The following is a 15,433-nucleotide window of genomic DNA, read 5'->3' on the forward strand; positions in this document are numbered from 1 at the left end:
GAAATATTGAGTGTCATTGGAATATGACATAACCATTGCACTCATGAGCTTACAATAAATATTGTGACCTCCATATGACCAACACAAGACTGGTCTATCATCATTATGTCATGATGGTGGGAACATTATGAGAACCCACCACTTTCTGAAGAATTATGGACAGTGACTGACTGATAAAGGAATCTTCCAGTGGTATAGCTGCTGGTAAGTTTTCCATCTTTTAGTAAAAACCCCTAAATGAGCTAATATGAAAAACCCTAATTAAACATAGTGAGATGCAAGCAACCCTAAAGTCAAGAGGAAAAATAACATGGAAGTATGATAGGGATTTGTTGGGAACAAGAACGTTTCAGTGGAACTGGAAGCGGAAGAAGAATGGGTGATAACAGTGAAAATCACCAGAATATCTTATAAATGTAATTCTCAAAGAAGGATAATCAAAATAAAGACATCATAATATTTCCTACAGGTTAGTAACTTCTATTGACTGTGTAGACTGGGAACAGATTTAATGCATATTCAAATGTGTACATGGATGTAGATATTGACTCACAAAGTTAAAGACTAAAAATAATGAGACATAAATCTTATGTCCGAGTTATTTGTAACTTTGTCACAATCATAGTCCCATTAGTCTGAATTTTTATTTATATAATTTAACTCAATCACTTAACTATTCTTTAGGAGTTTCATAGATCCCTAAAATCATTTTGCTATTATTTTAAGTTTTAAGTAATATCCTTAACATTTACCTTTATGAAATGTGCTGAAATTTTAAGAAAAAAATATGTCATCATTTATAAAGTGTGTTGATGTCCAGTTTCTTACAATTTTTCTGCTGGGTTTAGAATCCAGGCAATGTTTCACTTACACAAAGATTATAATATTTTTTTGCTATTTATTTTTAGAAGACAGTTTGAGAACTGAAAACTTTTGGTAAAGTTTACAACCAACTTATCCATGTCTAGAGTTTCTTTAATATTAAATATTTAACTCAAAATGCAATTTCTTATATCCAAGTATAGCTAAATTGCCTATTTTTAAACTTTTATACTCCCACAATATAATAAAGAATTATTGCAAGTGATAGTCTATCTTAAATGATTATCCCCAAATGCATAAACATAAGAATCACTAATTGTACTCATTAAGGGATGTGTATATGTGCATGTGTATGATTCTGTGTGTGTTTGTGTGTAACACCAATGAATAGCAAAAGGTCATTACTTGAGAGATCGTGATAAGGGAAAGGTTATGGGTGGAAGTATTCATGAATCAAATTCTAAATAAATATTACAATAAAATTGCTAAAAACATTTATACATATATACAATGTATCATGGAAATATGCATTCCCACTCCCTGTCACAGCTGCTACCAAGCACCTCCCCTACAACTCCCTCTCAAATTTCTTTCTTAATATAAAATCTTAATTAATTGACAGTTTTTCACTATATGGCATTTTTATTGTTTCAACTTATCATATATTTTGACCTAGCATCCATTTTTGCCAAATGTAATTATTCTCATTCATATTCTCATTCATATTATATTTACACAGAATTTCTTTGTCCATTCACCACTTTCTTTTTTCTTTTTTTATTAATAAAATTATTTTTTTTTTGTTTTGCAGACAAACACGACATCCACCTCCTTCACCTTTTCCACCCCTTATCTCTCCCACTTTTCATTCCTCACCCAGTCCTCAGAGTGGGTAAGGCCTGCCTTGGCGAGTCAATAGGACCTGGCATACCAACTTGAGACTGAAGACTGAGCAAGGTATTCCACCATAGGGAATGGATCCAAAATTCCAATTTATGCACCAGAGATAGGTTCTGGTGCCACTGCCAGCCTATTGAACAAATCAAACTACATAACTGTCATTCACATTCACAGGGTCAACTTCAGTCCTATGCATGTTCCCCAGCTGTCAGCCCATAGGCTGTGAGCTCCGACTAACTTGGGTCATATGACTCTGTGGTTTTCCTGATAATGATCTTGACCCTCTTGCTCATATGATTCCTCCTCCCACTCTTCAACAATTCTAGGAGCTCAGCCCAAAGCTTGACTGTGAATCACTGCATCTGTATCCATCAGTTACTAGATGTAGGTCCCATGATGACCACTAGGGTAATCACTAATCTGATTCTAGGGGAAGGCCAGTGCAGGCACACTCTCTACTATTGCTAAAAGTTTTGGTTGGGGTCATTCTTACAGATTCCTGTGAATTTTCCTAGCACTAGGTTTTTTTCCTAGCTCCATAATGGCTTCATCTATCAAGATATCTCTTTCATTGCTCCCCTCTCCATCTATCCCCCAAATTAGACTTCTTGACCCTCATGTTTCCACTCCCTATCCCCTCCACCTACACATCTACCCATCTACCCCTCTTCCAGTTTACCCAGGAGATTGTAGCTATTTTTTCTGGGGCCCTCCATATGTGTCCCTCTTAGGGTCTCCTTTTTAAATTAGCTTCTCTGGGACTGTGGGTTGTAGCTTGGTTGTTATCCTTTGCTTTACACCTAATATCCACTTATGAGTAAATACATACTGTATTTGTCTTTCTGTGTCTGTGTTATCTCACTTACTTTCATTCTATACATTTCCTTAAAATAAAATGAGTCATATGTAGACATAATATGTATATATCTTTCTTTGCTATATTGAATCATGCTACATCTTTTACATAAGGATTTGTGGATTATTTTCTATATGATCACTAATAGTTGAATATGTAGTAATGCTACTTTACTAAATTATTTTGTTGTTTTATGACATTTTTTTCCCATTTGCTTTCTTCTGGCAACATAGTTTTTAGAGACGATTATATTTGAATCTTTTCCATTTTTTCCCATTTGCTATGGATTTTTTATTTTATGATTACTATAAAACTCAAAAAATTATCTTATCTAGTATGTATTAATAAGTCAAGAACTTCATAATGACTCCCTCAATCAAGATATTTCTTTCCTTCCTCTCATATCTGTCCTTCTTCTATCTCAACTATCCCATTTCCTCAAGTTCTCCCCAACTCTCCACTTCTCCCCTTTTTGTCTCCTTCTCTCCTTCTCTTCTTCCCTCTACCCTCTGCCCCCATGTCACCATTTTTTGTCAGGCGATCTTGTCTCTTTCCAATTTTCAGGTGGGTTTTCTTTGGGGTCACCTTATTACTTAGCTTCTCTAAGATCATGAACTATATGCTCAGTGTCCTTTGTTTGTGCCTACTATCCGATCAAATGCATTGCCTCTCTCAAAACAGTTTTTCTGTAGCTTTGAAGACTGTTCTGAAACTAGTTCTTGTAGACTAGGCTGGCCTCGAACTCACAGAGATCCATTTTCCTCTGCCTCCCGAGTGATGGGATTAAAAGCATGAGCCATCACTGCCTGATTTTCAAAAATCACTTTTAATGAAATAGTGGACCAGAAATAAAAGAACATGTAATACTTTGCAATAATTATATAACTATTTAATATATGTAAATATATAAATGAATTTTAAAGGAAAATTCCAACAGGTGAATATTTGTTTAAGATTAATAAATGGATGGTCTTTCTGAACTGTAACTCAAGATTTAATTATAACAAGAGACTAACATATTAGACAAGTGGACTGCTTATGCTATACTTTAAAATGAAAAAGTATGTAATGAAGTTTGTAAAAAGGAAATAATAACAAAATATTTACAGGGTATCTTTAAAATGTATAAGCTGTGCTTTAATACTGTGATTTCATATCCTTTCTTCATTTTGTAGTGGCCTTCTTTTATTGAATTAGTGTCCTACGAATGGTCATTTTTGCCCTTTTATCAAAGAGTCATAATTGAACATCACATTTTATGAAAAACTTTTATCATAACTTAGCTTAGCTCTCTAAATAGCTCTTTCAAGTTTAAATTCATCAGTTCAACCATCATTTCCAAATTATTCTGACTCAAAATATGTCCTCTATTTCAGAAAAAATACAAAACTCAGCATGGCAAATTAACTAAGAGAACTCCTTGCTTAAAGATGTTTAGTTCATAGTGCTTGTGTATATGAGTGGGCAAATTTAATTTACTGTGGAAATTTTCATTTCTGATTTGTAAAGGGGACGTTCTTCAGGGGAAGACAGAATGCCCATAATAGAAACACACCGTAACTGCATGTTTTGAAAGGCAGTTTCAGACAAGTACTTCCAATTACTTGCCAGAGTTCTTACCAAACATTGTGAGATGAGGCCGTTATCAGACATTTATCTTTTTTCATGGGAAGAAAAGATGAATGTGACCACAATTTTAAATACACAAATTTCCCTGCCAGAGTTTTTAATGTACATGTAAAAGAAAATGAGAAATTGATCTACTGCCAAAGGTAGGCAGTAGAAGTCAGTAACTTTAAAAACCAGAAATACAGTGTTGAAAGGGCATTCAAATGTTTTCACTCAATTACCAAAAAATTAGGGCAAGATAATGGACATGCAAATGGAACTAACGAAACTGACTTTCCAAATCCTGTAACTGTGACAAAGACACTTTCAGATCAATACTTTCTTTTTAGTCAGTCTTTTTCTAGCAGAATGGAAGCGTGTTACCTCTCACCCTTGAAGAGAAGGAGAACAAAGAGTACCTCAAGTTGTTGTTTGAGATCCTGATCCTAATGGGAAAGCAGAACATACCCTTGGATGGGCACGAGGCTGACGAGGTCTCAGAAGGCCTCTTTGCTCCAGACAACTTTCAGGCCTTGTTGGAGTGCTGGATCAATTCTGGAGCAGGGGTCCTGCGGAAGCGATTTGAGACCACAGCAGTGTACACGTGAACACGCTATTCTGCTCAAAAGCCCAGCAGAGACAGATGCTGGAGATCTGCGAGAGCTGCATCCGGGAGGAGAGACTCAGGGAAGTGAGAGACTCTCACTTCTTTTCTATCATCTCAGACCACAGACGACATGGTGGACATAGCAGGAGAGGAGCACCTGCCCGTACTGGCGACATTTGTTGATGAAGCTCACAACCTGAGAGAGAAGTTTGTGGACTTCCTGCCATATGAAGCCGATGCAGAGATTTTGGCTGTGATATTTCACACCCTGAGAAGTGGGGGCGTGGATATGGAGTATTGTCGTGGTCAGGCCTACATTGTGTCCAGTGGGTTTTCTTCCAAGATGAAAGTTGTTGCTTCCAGACTTTTAGGAAAATACCGCTAGGCCGTCTACACCCTCTGCTCTTCCTGTGCCTTAAATGCGTGGCAGGCAAAGTCTGTTGCTGTGATTGGGGTGTCCGTGGTTTTAGGGACAATCGAGAAAGTCTGTTCTTTTTTCCACCGGTCACCACAGCTTCTCTTAGAACTTGACAATGTAATCTCTGTTCTTTTCCAGAACAGTGAAGAGCGAGGCAAAGATCTGAAGGAGATTTGCCATTCCCAGTGGACAGGCAGGCACAACGCCTTTGAGATCTTAGTGAATCTCCGGCAAGCCCTTGTTTTATGTTTAGATAGCATAAACAGCGACACAAATATCCGGTGGAAAAACTGTATGTACATGTATATATGTCGAGCATTTGTACTCTGTAGCACGGTAACAGATTTTGATTTCATTGTTAACATTGTTGTTCTTAAGAATGTGTTATCTTTTACGAGAGCCTTTGGGAAGAATCTCCAGGGACAAACCTTGGACGTCTTTGCAGCCAGTGGGTTGACTGCAGTACTACATTCACTTAAGGAGATGATGGAGAATATCGAAGTTTATCACGAGTTTGGTTTGAGGAAGCCACAAACTTAGCAACCAAACTTGACATTCAAATGAAACTCCCAGGGAAATTCCAGAGGGCCCAACAAGGTAACCTGGAATCTCAGCTAACTTCTGAGAGTTACTATAAAGACACCCTCAGTGTTCCAACAGCAGAACACATTATTCAGGAGCTTAAAGATATATTTTGTGAGCAGCACCTCAAAGCTCTGAAATGCCTGTCTCTGGTACCCTCAGTGATGGGGCAGTTCAAACACATCAAAAGAGCACCGTGCTGACATGTACAGAAGTGACCTGCCCAATCCTGACACGCTCTCAGCGGAGCTTCTCTGGTGGAGAATCAAGTGGAAACACATAGGGAAAGATATCGAGCTCTCGTCCACCATCTAAGAAGTCCTCCATTTTCCTGACATCAAGTTTTTCCCCAATGTGTATGCCTTGCTTAAGGTCCTGTGTATACTCTCTATGACTGTAGTAAGGAGCTGTGGGCAGGCCTGCTTTTCGCCTCACCTGGCTCCCGCATGGCTAGCTTAGTCCCAGAAATAACAACACACAAATTGTATTCATTTAAGCACTGCCTGGCCCATTATCTCTAGAGAGTTAGTTACTGACTAACTCTCATATCTTGATATTAACCCATTTCTAATAATCTCGTGGTAGCACCACGAGGTGTGGCTTACCAGGAAAGATTCAGCATGTCTGACCTGGTGGCTGGCTCCATGGCGTCTGGCTCATAGCCCTCTTCCCAGCATTTTGTTCTGTTTACTCCGCCTACCTAATTTTCTGTCCTATCAAGGGGCCAAGGCAGTCTCTTTATTGACCAATGAAAATAACACAATAGACAGATAACCCTCCTCCATCATTTCCCCTTTTTCTGTTTAAACAAAAAAGAAAGGCTTTCATTTTAACATAGTAAAATTACACATAACAAAACAGTTATCAAGCAAGAATTACAGTCACAATATTTATAACTATCTTTATCATAATAATGGAAAACTATAACTATGACTATCCATTCTTTAACTCCATCAAAGACTCCAGAAGGATATAATATTACCTCAGTAAACAAGAAGTAAGCAACTTCCAAAACTCTAGAAATGACAGAAACATTTTGCTGCCTGGACAGTCACCCAAAGTTCCTCTGTACCATTGGGGCATCCATCTTCGGCCTTCAGGCCCATAGTATCCAGCGACATTTCCATGAAGCAGGAAATTTCAAAGGCAGTTCAGTCACTATCTGCTGTGTCCTGCAGAATGTCTCGCAGACTCTTTCATGAATCAAGAACCTCGAAAGATCATCTCACCTTTAGGCAAGTTCAGCAGTCCTCTCTCTGTGGGTTCTCTGTGTCCAGTTTATACAACAGTCCAGGCAAGAGCAGTTTCTTGCCCAAATGGCTAACCAACTCCATAAGGAGCCTCTTCGATGCCCATCTTCCTCTTGAAGTAGATTGGTGCTGCCAGGAGCAGACGTGTCTCATTGTCATGAAAAGTCCTAAGTTATTAAAACATTAAATGCCATGTTCTGTAGTCTTTGAAAGATATGAATGTCTATCTGAAATATATCTATGCACTTCTAGAAAATCAGACTAACATTACTACAAGCTTGACTATTATCGATGATTATCCATTAACAACCTATATTTTTAATTATACATTGCATTTTTAAATGAACTACACAATCAAAATCAGAAATATATACACATATAACAAAATTGAGCTTAAAATCCATAACAAAGCAAATTATTCATATCTATATCATATCCCCCTTTAAATGTAAAAGAACATTTATAAACAATATTTGGGAATATGGACGTAGTTATTTCTCTCCAAACTTCTTCCTGCTGTATAGGGGCGCTGTTAATCAGGTCTTTCATGGTAAAACCTATCTGCCAGGTTCACCTCAGTCGGCAGTTGAGTGAAGAAATTTTTTGAGGGTGTTCACAGAAACCTTTCAGGAGGGCGTGGTCTATCATACCATATTGGGATAGAAGCAATCCACAGGGTCTCATCCTCTGTGAAAACAAAAGAAGAACCTCCTTTCCAAAGTATCATATCCTTAGATCCAAATTCAGAAGTCAAGGTATTTTCAACATATCTATCTTGGATTAGTTCAGCAGCATTTATAAACAAATATCTTTTAGCAGCTGTTGCTCCTTCCTCAGCATTCAAACAATTCAAAGAGAGCATAATAGCATACAGTATCAAGATTCTCTGTGTATTTTCCATCTTTATGCAGCTTTATTTTTAACCTCTATTTCTTTTATTTTTACTTTTACTTTTTGACACAAGTTCTCTGTATATCTTTGTCCTGGAGTAACTCTGTAGACCAGGCTGTCCTTGAACTCACAGAGATCTGTCTGTCTCTGCTCCCCAGTGCTGGGATTAAAGGTGTTTGCTACCACACCTTGAACTCACAGAGATCTGTCTGTCTCTGCCTCCCAGGTATTGGGATTAAAGGCGTGTACTACCACACCTTGAAGTCACAGAGGTCAATCTCTACCTCTGTCCCTTGAAGTCACAGAGGTCAATATGCCTCTGCCTCCCAGGCATTGGGATTAAAGGTGTGTACCACCACACCCTATTTCTCCCTTTATTTTTTATTTTTAATGACTTTAACCTTTAGCCTGCATATATTTTTAACACATAGTAAACCATTTAGAGGTTTTTTTCATCTTTGAATCTCTCTTTACTGTATCTCTCTTTTTCTGACTTCATAAGCCTTTAATTTACTAAGCAATATGGAGAGCCGTGGCTTTGACGGCTAGATCCAGCTCATTTTTTAGCTTTCCAGCCTCACGGCTGAGATACCAGCCAGAGCTGTGTACACTGCCACGACTCTATGGCGTTTCAAGGTCCTTGCCAGCAAGCAAGCTGCAGCATTCTGCTCACAGACCACACTCAGTCGGACTGCCTGCCTGAAAGAGTCAGAGTTTGCCCTGGCAGGGCAGCCCAGAAAGACGGCATTTTAAAACAGCGCAGCTTTTTTTTCTGCTACGGCTGAAAACCGAAAAGCATGCGTTCAGCTTTTCACCAACAGCATTTAAGTGTTTCGTGGCAGGACCTCTTAATGAGCTGCAAGGTTTTGCAGCTAAGGCTGAGTCAGGAAGCCTCTCTTAGATGAGAGCATTTGCTTGCCTCTAGCAAGCAGAGCAGAACCGAAAAATTGCTGCTACCAAGAAAACATGCTTTACTCTAGTCTTTCCCAAGCTTTCTCAGGCTTTCTCTGGATTCAGTTATCCACGTCTGGGCGCCATCTGTAGTAAGGAGCTGTGGGCAGGCCTGCTTTTCGCCTCACCTGGCTCCCGCATGGCTAGCTTAGTCCCAGAAATAACAACACACAAATTGTATTCATTTAAGCACTGCCTGGCCCATTATCTCTAGAGAGTTAGTTACTGACTAACTCTCATATCTTGATATTAACCCATTTCTAATAATCTCGTGGTAGCACCACGAGGTGTGGCTTACCGGGAAAGATTCAGCATGTCTGACCTGGTGGCTGGCTCCATGGCGTCTGGCTCATAGCCCTCTTCCCAGCATTTTGTTCTGTTTACTCCGCCTACCTAATTTTCTGTCCTATCAAGGGGCCAAGGCAGTCTCTTTATTGACCAATGAAAATAACACAATAGACAGATAACCCTCCTCCATCACTATGATGAAAGTTGAGAGTGAACGCTACGAAAATGGACGAAAGCGTCTCAAGACATATTTGCAGAACACATTGACAGACCAGAGGTCTAGTTATTTGTCTTTGCTTAACATAAATTTTGATATAAAACATGATCTGTATTTAATGGTGGACACCTACATCAAACTCTATACAAATAAACTAGAGCTTCCTACGAATAATTCAGAAACCATTGAAAATGCCTAAAAGTTTTCCAAAATGACTGTTGTGTTTTTGTGTTTGCTGTTTGGAAGAAAAGCAGTAGGTACAGTAGGTCAGTTGACCACCTCATACCATGCTGAGGGACCTCCAGTTGAACACGTCATTACCTGTTGGTAATCCACATATTTAAATGGCCCCTGTTTGAACTCTCATGCTTTCAGTACCTGTCTGTTCTAGAAGTTGGCGTTGGGAATGACAGAATGCCCATCTGCTAGTGGCACTCAGGAACTGTTTTAGTTAAAGTTATTTTAGATATGACATTATCCTTGTGGATTCAGTTGTCAGGTGTTGCATCATCAGGCCCTTGAAAAATGAATTTTGTGAGAGATACATTTTATAATGTATTACGATGAAGTACACCATTGACTTTGGACCTGTACGAGTTATCAGTGGGTGTTTGAAATTTGTGGTAGCAACACTGGGAAGGCAGAGGCAGAAGAATCACAAGTTTCAGGCCAGCCTGGGCTACATAGTGAGAAAAGGGGGTGTGTAGCTCAGTGGAGCACTTGCCCAGCATGTACAAACTGAAGACTCAGGACTGCAAGAGCAGAAAAGAAAGGGGGAAAAAAAATCAACAAAATCCAACTGTGTGGTCAGTCCCAGGAATTACAAAGGAAGTCTGTGAGTTCAGCAAGCAGGTTTCAGCATAGTTTGTTCAGGATGGAAGGAAGGAACAAGAGGATGGCAGAGCCAGACATTGTCACTCCCCATTTGGGTGTTGCTGTTTACACTCCTTTGCTGAGCCCACATGTCCATAGCCCTATTCACAGGTAAATTCACTTCTACCAAGCAGTGAAGACAGGCAAAGGCCACCCATACAGGCAACCAACTTGTCTGTTATCTTGTTTTTCATGATTATGTCTACCATCATGTTTTGATTTATAAGCAAAATCTACAAAAATAAATGTTTTGTGGTTTATTTAAAAATATTACTATTATTTTTGGTGAATAAGATCAATTCTGTACAGTTTATTTCAATCTAAATAAAATGTGAATTGTGTTTAAATTTCAAAAAAGAATGTACTTCTTTAATAGTTATGTTTCTTTTATCCAAATTCTTTTGCATACACACATATATAATATTATTTCATATTTGCTTTGATCATATTCACTCTCCCTCCCCCAACTATTCACAGATTCATCCTACTTCACTACCTACCCTACTCTATTATTCTTTTCTATTCATCAGTACAATTTGTGCTGTCCCTATATTCTTGAAAGTGTAGCCTTTCCCTAGGAGGACAGCTGACTTACCTTCTTAGAGAAGACTGACTCTTCCTCTCCCAGAACCTGACAACTACCAATAGATCTTAGTTAAAGCTGTGACATCTTATCCTATTCCTCTTTAAATGCTAAGATTGGCTTGTAATGGACTTGGAGAGAGTTTATGAAAGCTTTTACAACTACTGTAAGCTTGTATATGTAACTACCATTCTGTGTCCAGAAAACATGTTTTCTTTATATTCATCTATCCCCTGACTCTTATACTCTTTCTTCCCTCAATTATCAGCAAGAAAAATAACAAAGTACAATACCAAGCCCATCCCACAGATGACTATCAATACTACAATATGAAAATGTGACTCCCAAAAGCCAAGGAATATAAAATGTGAGAGCAGAACCAAGAGAGACTCATCATCTTCATCATCAGTTTTTCCATGTCTTAAATTGTCCCCTCATTGCTGATAGTGAAAGTATATACCCTGGCAACATGTATGGACCTCTAACACAGGCTAGACCTTGATAAACTGAGATCAGTACATTGTCCTAATAATCAGGAGTAATTCAGCTAATCCAATGTCAAAGACAGAAAAAGCCATGTATGTAGAGTTTGGTATTGTCCAAGGAAAAGGAACCACATAAATCTTCTGCCTTTCTTAAAGTCATCAGTGTATCTTCACAGTCTCCACGACCTACTTTGAGTAGATATTTATATCACTCTTATTTGAGTCTTAATACTGCCAACTAAAGAAAATAGTGACTTACATCTTAGAACTCTGACGTTTAGTCTTAAAGAAGATAATAATATAAATTTACTTCTGAACTTCCCATATATTAAGTAAAAATATATATTGTTTCCTCATTGTTTACTTACTTGGATGATCTTGGAAGAGAAATGAAATCACAGATATCTTTTTAGTGTGTATCTAGCCAGTGTCTCCAAACTAAAAGTCATTAACTTGTTATCATAATTTACAGCTGTCTCAAGTAGCAGAAATTTTTTATCATATTTACTTTTGATTAGTAAGAGTTTTAATATTCAATTAATGTTCTAAAAACTCAGTTATAAACAAAGTAGATTATCACACAAACTTCTCAAGAGAGTAATTTTTATGTGTAATATGGAGATAAGTAGTTTACAACTATTCCTTAGACATTAATCTGTCATCATTTCCTATATATTTTGATTTTTATTCAAGTTTCCCTTCACTTTAGGGATTTGAAATCCCCCAGGGAAAATGAAAAATATTCTTTTTCTAATTCACCAAGATGACTGAGTGTTGTAGGTGGGTGTTGCTTTCATTGGTTAATTAATAAAGAAACTGCGTGGCCTGATAGGTCAGAACATTGGTGGGTGGAGTAGACAGAACAGAATCCTGGGAAGAAGGCAATGTGACAGACTCCATGATTCCCCTTCCCAAGACCGAAGCAGGTTAGGATCTTTCCTGGTAAGCCACCACTTCGTGGTGCTACACAGATTATTAAAAATAGGTTAATCAAGATGTGAGGGTTAGCCAATAAGAGACTAGAAATAATGAGCCAGGCAGTGTTTAAATGAATACAGTTTCCGTGTAATTATTTTGGGGGTAAGCTAGCCGGAATCCGGGCTGGAAAGCAGCCTGCTGCTCCTTCTACAACTGAGAAAGAAGCTCGGTACCCTACGTCTTTAACACAGAAAATAAGCAACAGTTATGAACTCGTTAAATTTGTGAGAATTACGAGGAATCTGAAAATTAAGTGTGAGGTCCTTTCATCCAGACCTGATACGAAACCAGAAACTCTGCACCTGAAATCTAAAAATAAGCTGGCTACTTAGCATACACTGTTCTTGACATAGCACCATAGAGTAGGAATAAAAACTTAACCTTAGGAAATGAATGTGATGCACATATACACATCCAATGTCACATTTTGTTCATAGATTATCCATAAAATAATTTTTTGTCTAGCCTGTTCATAGGTCTGTCAAAACAACACAGTATATACTCTGACCCAAAATACTACTGAGAAAGGTATGATCGTTGAGGTTGATCTTCTGCATACTTAATACTCTTAGGTCAATGCAGGGGAAAGAGTTGAAAGTTCTTGCCTACTGATTTCTGCCTATAGAAGACAGAAGTGCATGATACTTCCAACACACTAAATCATCCTTTGATAAAGCAGATATTTGGCTACTATCTAGAATGCTAGACTATGCTGGAATATTGATGATAATTAAGATTCAATAGCCTTGAATTCAGTTCCAGTAAGATTCGATATATGGATATGGACATACGATCACCACACTCCTACCCAATGAGTGTCAAAGAAAGGAGATATGAAAGCCACTAGCCACATTACCACCTAGCATCTCCCCAGAGTGGAAAGAAGTATGTGAAACATCATTATGCAACTTATTTTGATACTGCTGTACAGTTGGTTTCAGTCTCTGTGGATTCAGAGCACTGACTGTGTTTGTCATATTTTGAACACCTGGCAGCCACTCAGAACAAAACAAAACAAGAGTGAATGTTGTATTCCAGCCTATCAAAAATAGTTAATAGCAATATTTTTCAAACGTTTCCCAAAAGTTGAAGAGAAGTGAAAACATCTCTTTAATGTTATAAGTCCAATGTTACTAAAATCAAACAAACAAAAATCATCCCATGATTAAGTGAATTCTTGTTTCTTGTTTGCTTGGTAGTTCATCTAAGCTAAGCATGTAGAGGTTAATTTATGCATTGATGTTTAAAATATTATTTTCTAACCCACTAATATGGATATGTTTGCTTATATGCATGTCTTAGTCATTTCTTTCAAAAATATTGGTAGATTTTATTGTTTCTGCTCTCTGTTGGTATGCATTAGGATGCATTAGTGTATATGTTTAATTTCTTCATTTCCACTTCGTACTTCTCATGGTTAGTTTATTTATATGCAATTGATATTTAAATGTTAATATCTATAGTTTGCTTAGTGCTTGTATGAATTATAGGATTTTTGTTTGGTTCATTAGTACTTTGGAAAGAGAGGGCCATATTATCTGTAAAGAGAAATAATCCTTCAAGATATCTATTTTAATAGCACAATAGCAGTTGTTGATTTTTTTTTTACCTAACGACTCTTTTCTAGAACTTTCATTGCTGTATTAAATAAAAATTACAAAAGGGCTGTCAATGAAATGTTTATCATAGAGTCTTTGTTTCTTATTTTACATAATACTCTCATTCTTTTAAGATTTTGTTATTTTCAGAATTACCTGGTTTTTTACAGCACATTTTACTTTCTCAATTTTTCATGTGTCTACACATGTATGTGGTCTATGTACTGGTTTTATAGGTGTTTGTGTTGTATATACTTTGTGTGTATGTGCATACCCAGGTGCATATAGATACACATTTAAATATGTATGCATGCATGTGAAGGCTGTACCTTCTAACTTATGTGTATCTAGTTCTCTAGACCAATGCTTATCTAGGGTGATGAGCTACAAAATACTCTAACACAGTATTGTATGACTCAACACAAAGTAACTAAGTACAGAGTATCCTACGAACTTGAATTGGAACTGAAATACCTCATTGGGATTCCGTACTTATATTTTATTACATTTATGGAAATTGAACAATATTTTGTGTGTTAAACATGAACCCTAAATGATATATGGAAGCTACAGTGAAATAAATGTCTGCTGAGGAAGACTAAGCCTGAGAAGCAGCTGGGATTGCTTTCCTGCGGTCTGTCCAAAGACTGAGCTTAGGGGTAAGCAAGGGTGGCCACAGGAAAGGGTAAGTGGCTTTCGTGACTCTAAAGTCAGGTCTTAGTGCAAGAGACAGCTACCTGATTCCAGCTTTCTTAATTGGAATTTTAAAGAAATAGTGGAAGCCCTCTAAATATTACCTGAGGTACCCACATCACACTTACTCTGATCCACAACTAAAACTGTCATGTTATTTTCCTAGCACAGCTCATGACTCTTTGAATAAATAACAGTCTGGACCTGAGAAATGCCAGCCATATTTCTCCTACAGAAATATAGAAACAAGCACATTCAAAAATGAAAAAATTAATGTGTTATCGATGGTCCTCTAAAGTGTCATACTTGCCTAGTGCATGTGAATCCCTAAGTTCTATATCCAGCAGTGTAAAACAATAACAGTGATAATAATAGCACATGCTTGAGGGAATTGGAAGATGGATAAATGATTAAGGGATCTTCCTGTATATGTATATATATCATACATTTGGCTCCCAACTCCCATCGCAAGTAAGACACAATCATCTGTTTTCTTGCTGTAGAGAATCCAGAGTCCTCTTCCAGACTCTATGGATTTCTTCACACATACATATGTGTGCGTACACACACACACACACACACACACACACACAGAGAAATTGAACCTCTTAACATAGACACATATTTGAAAAAGTTCATCAAGGAAAGGCCTTATTGAGATAAAACAGTTTAACTGATGAAATAAAAAAATCCAGACTGAAAATTAGATATAAAATCAATGTTTGGATCTGGTATACAGATCTGCAGAGAATATTTAAGTATATGTCCCATTGCTTCTTTTGATTTGATTCTGCTAGATTATTTCCAGTAAGATGAATCTTTTGTACTTGGGT

General features: G+C 37.6%; 1 pseudogene; it reads left to right on the forward strand.

Moving 5' to 3' along the window:
• Positions 1 to 4,620: 4,620 nt before the first annotated feature.
• Positions 4,621 to 9,589, forward strand: LOC146894699 (52 kDa repressor of the inhibitor of the protein kinase pseudogene; annotated as a pseudogene).
• The last annotated feature ends 5,844 nt before the right edge of the window (positions 9,590 to 15,433 follow it).

This window comes from Myodes glareolus, chromosome 4, assembly GCF_982192425.1.
Source record: "Myodes glareolus chromosome 4, mMyoGla1.1, whole genome shotgun sequence".
Classification (NCBI taxonomy): domain Eukaryota; kingdom Metazoa; phylum Chordata; class Mammalia; order Rodentia; family Cricetidae; genus Myodes; species Myodes glareolus.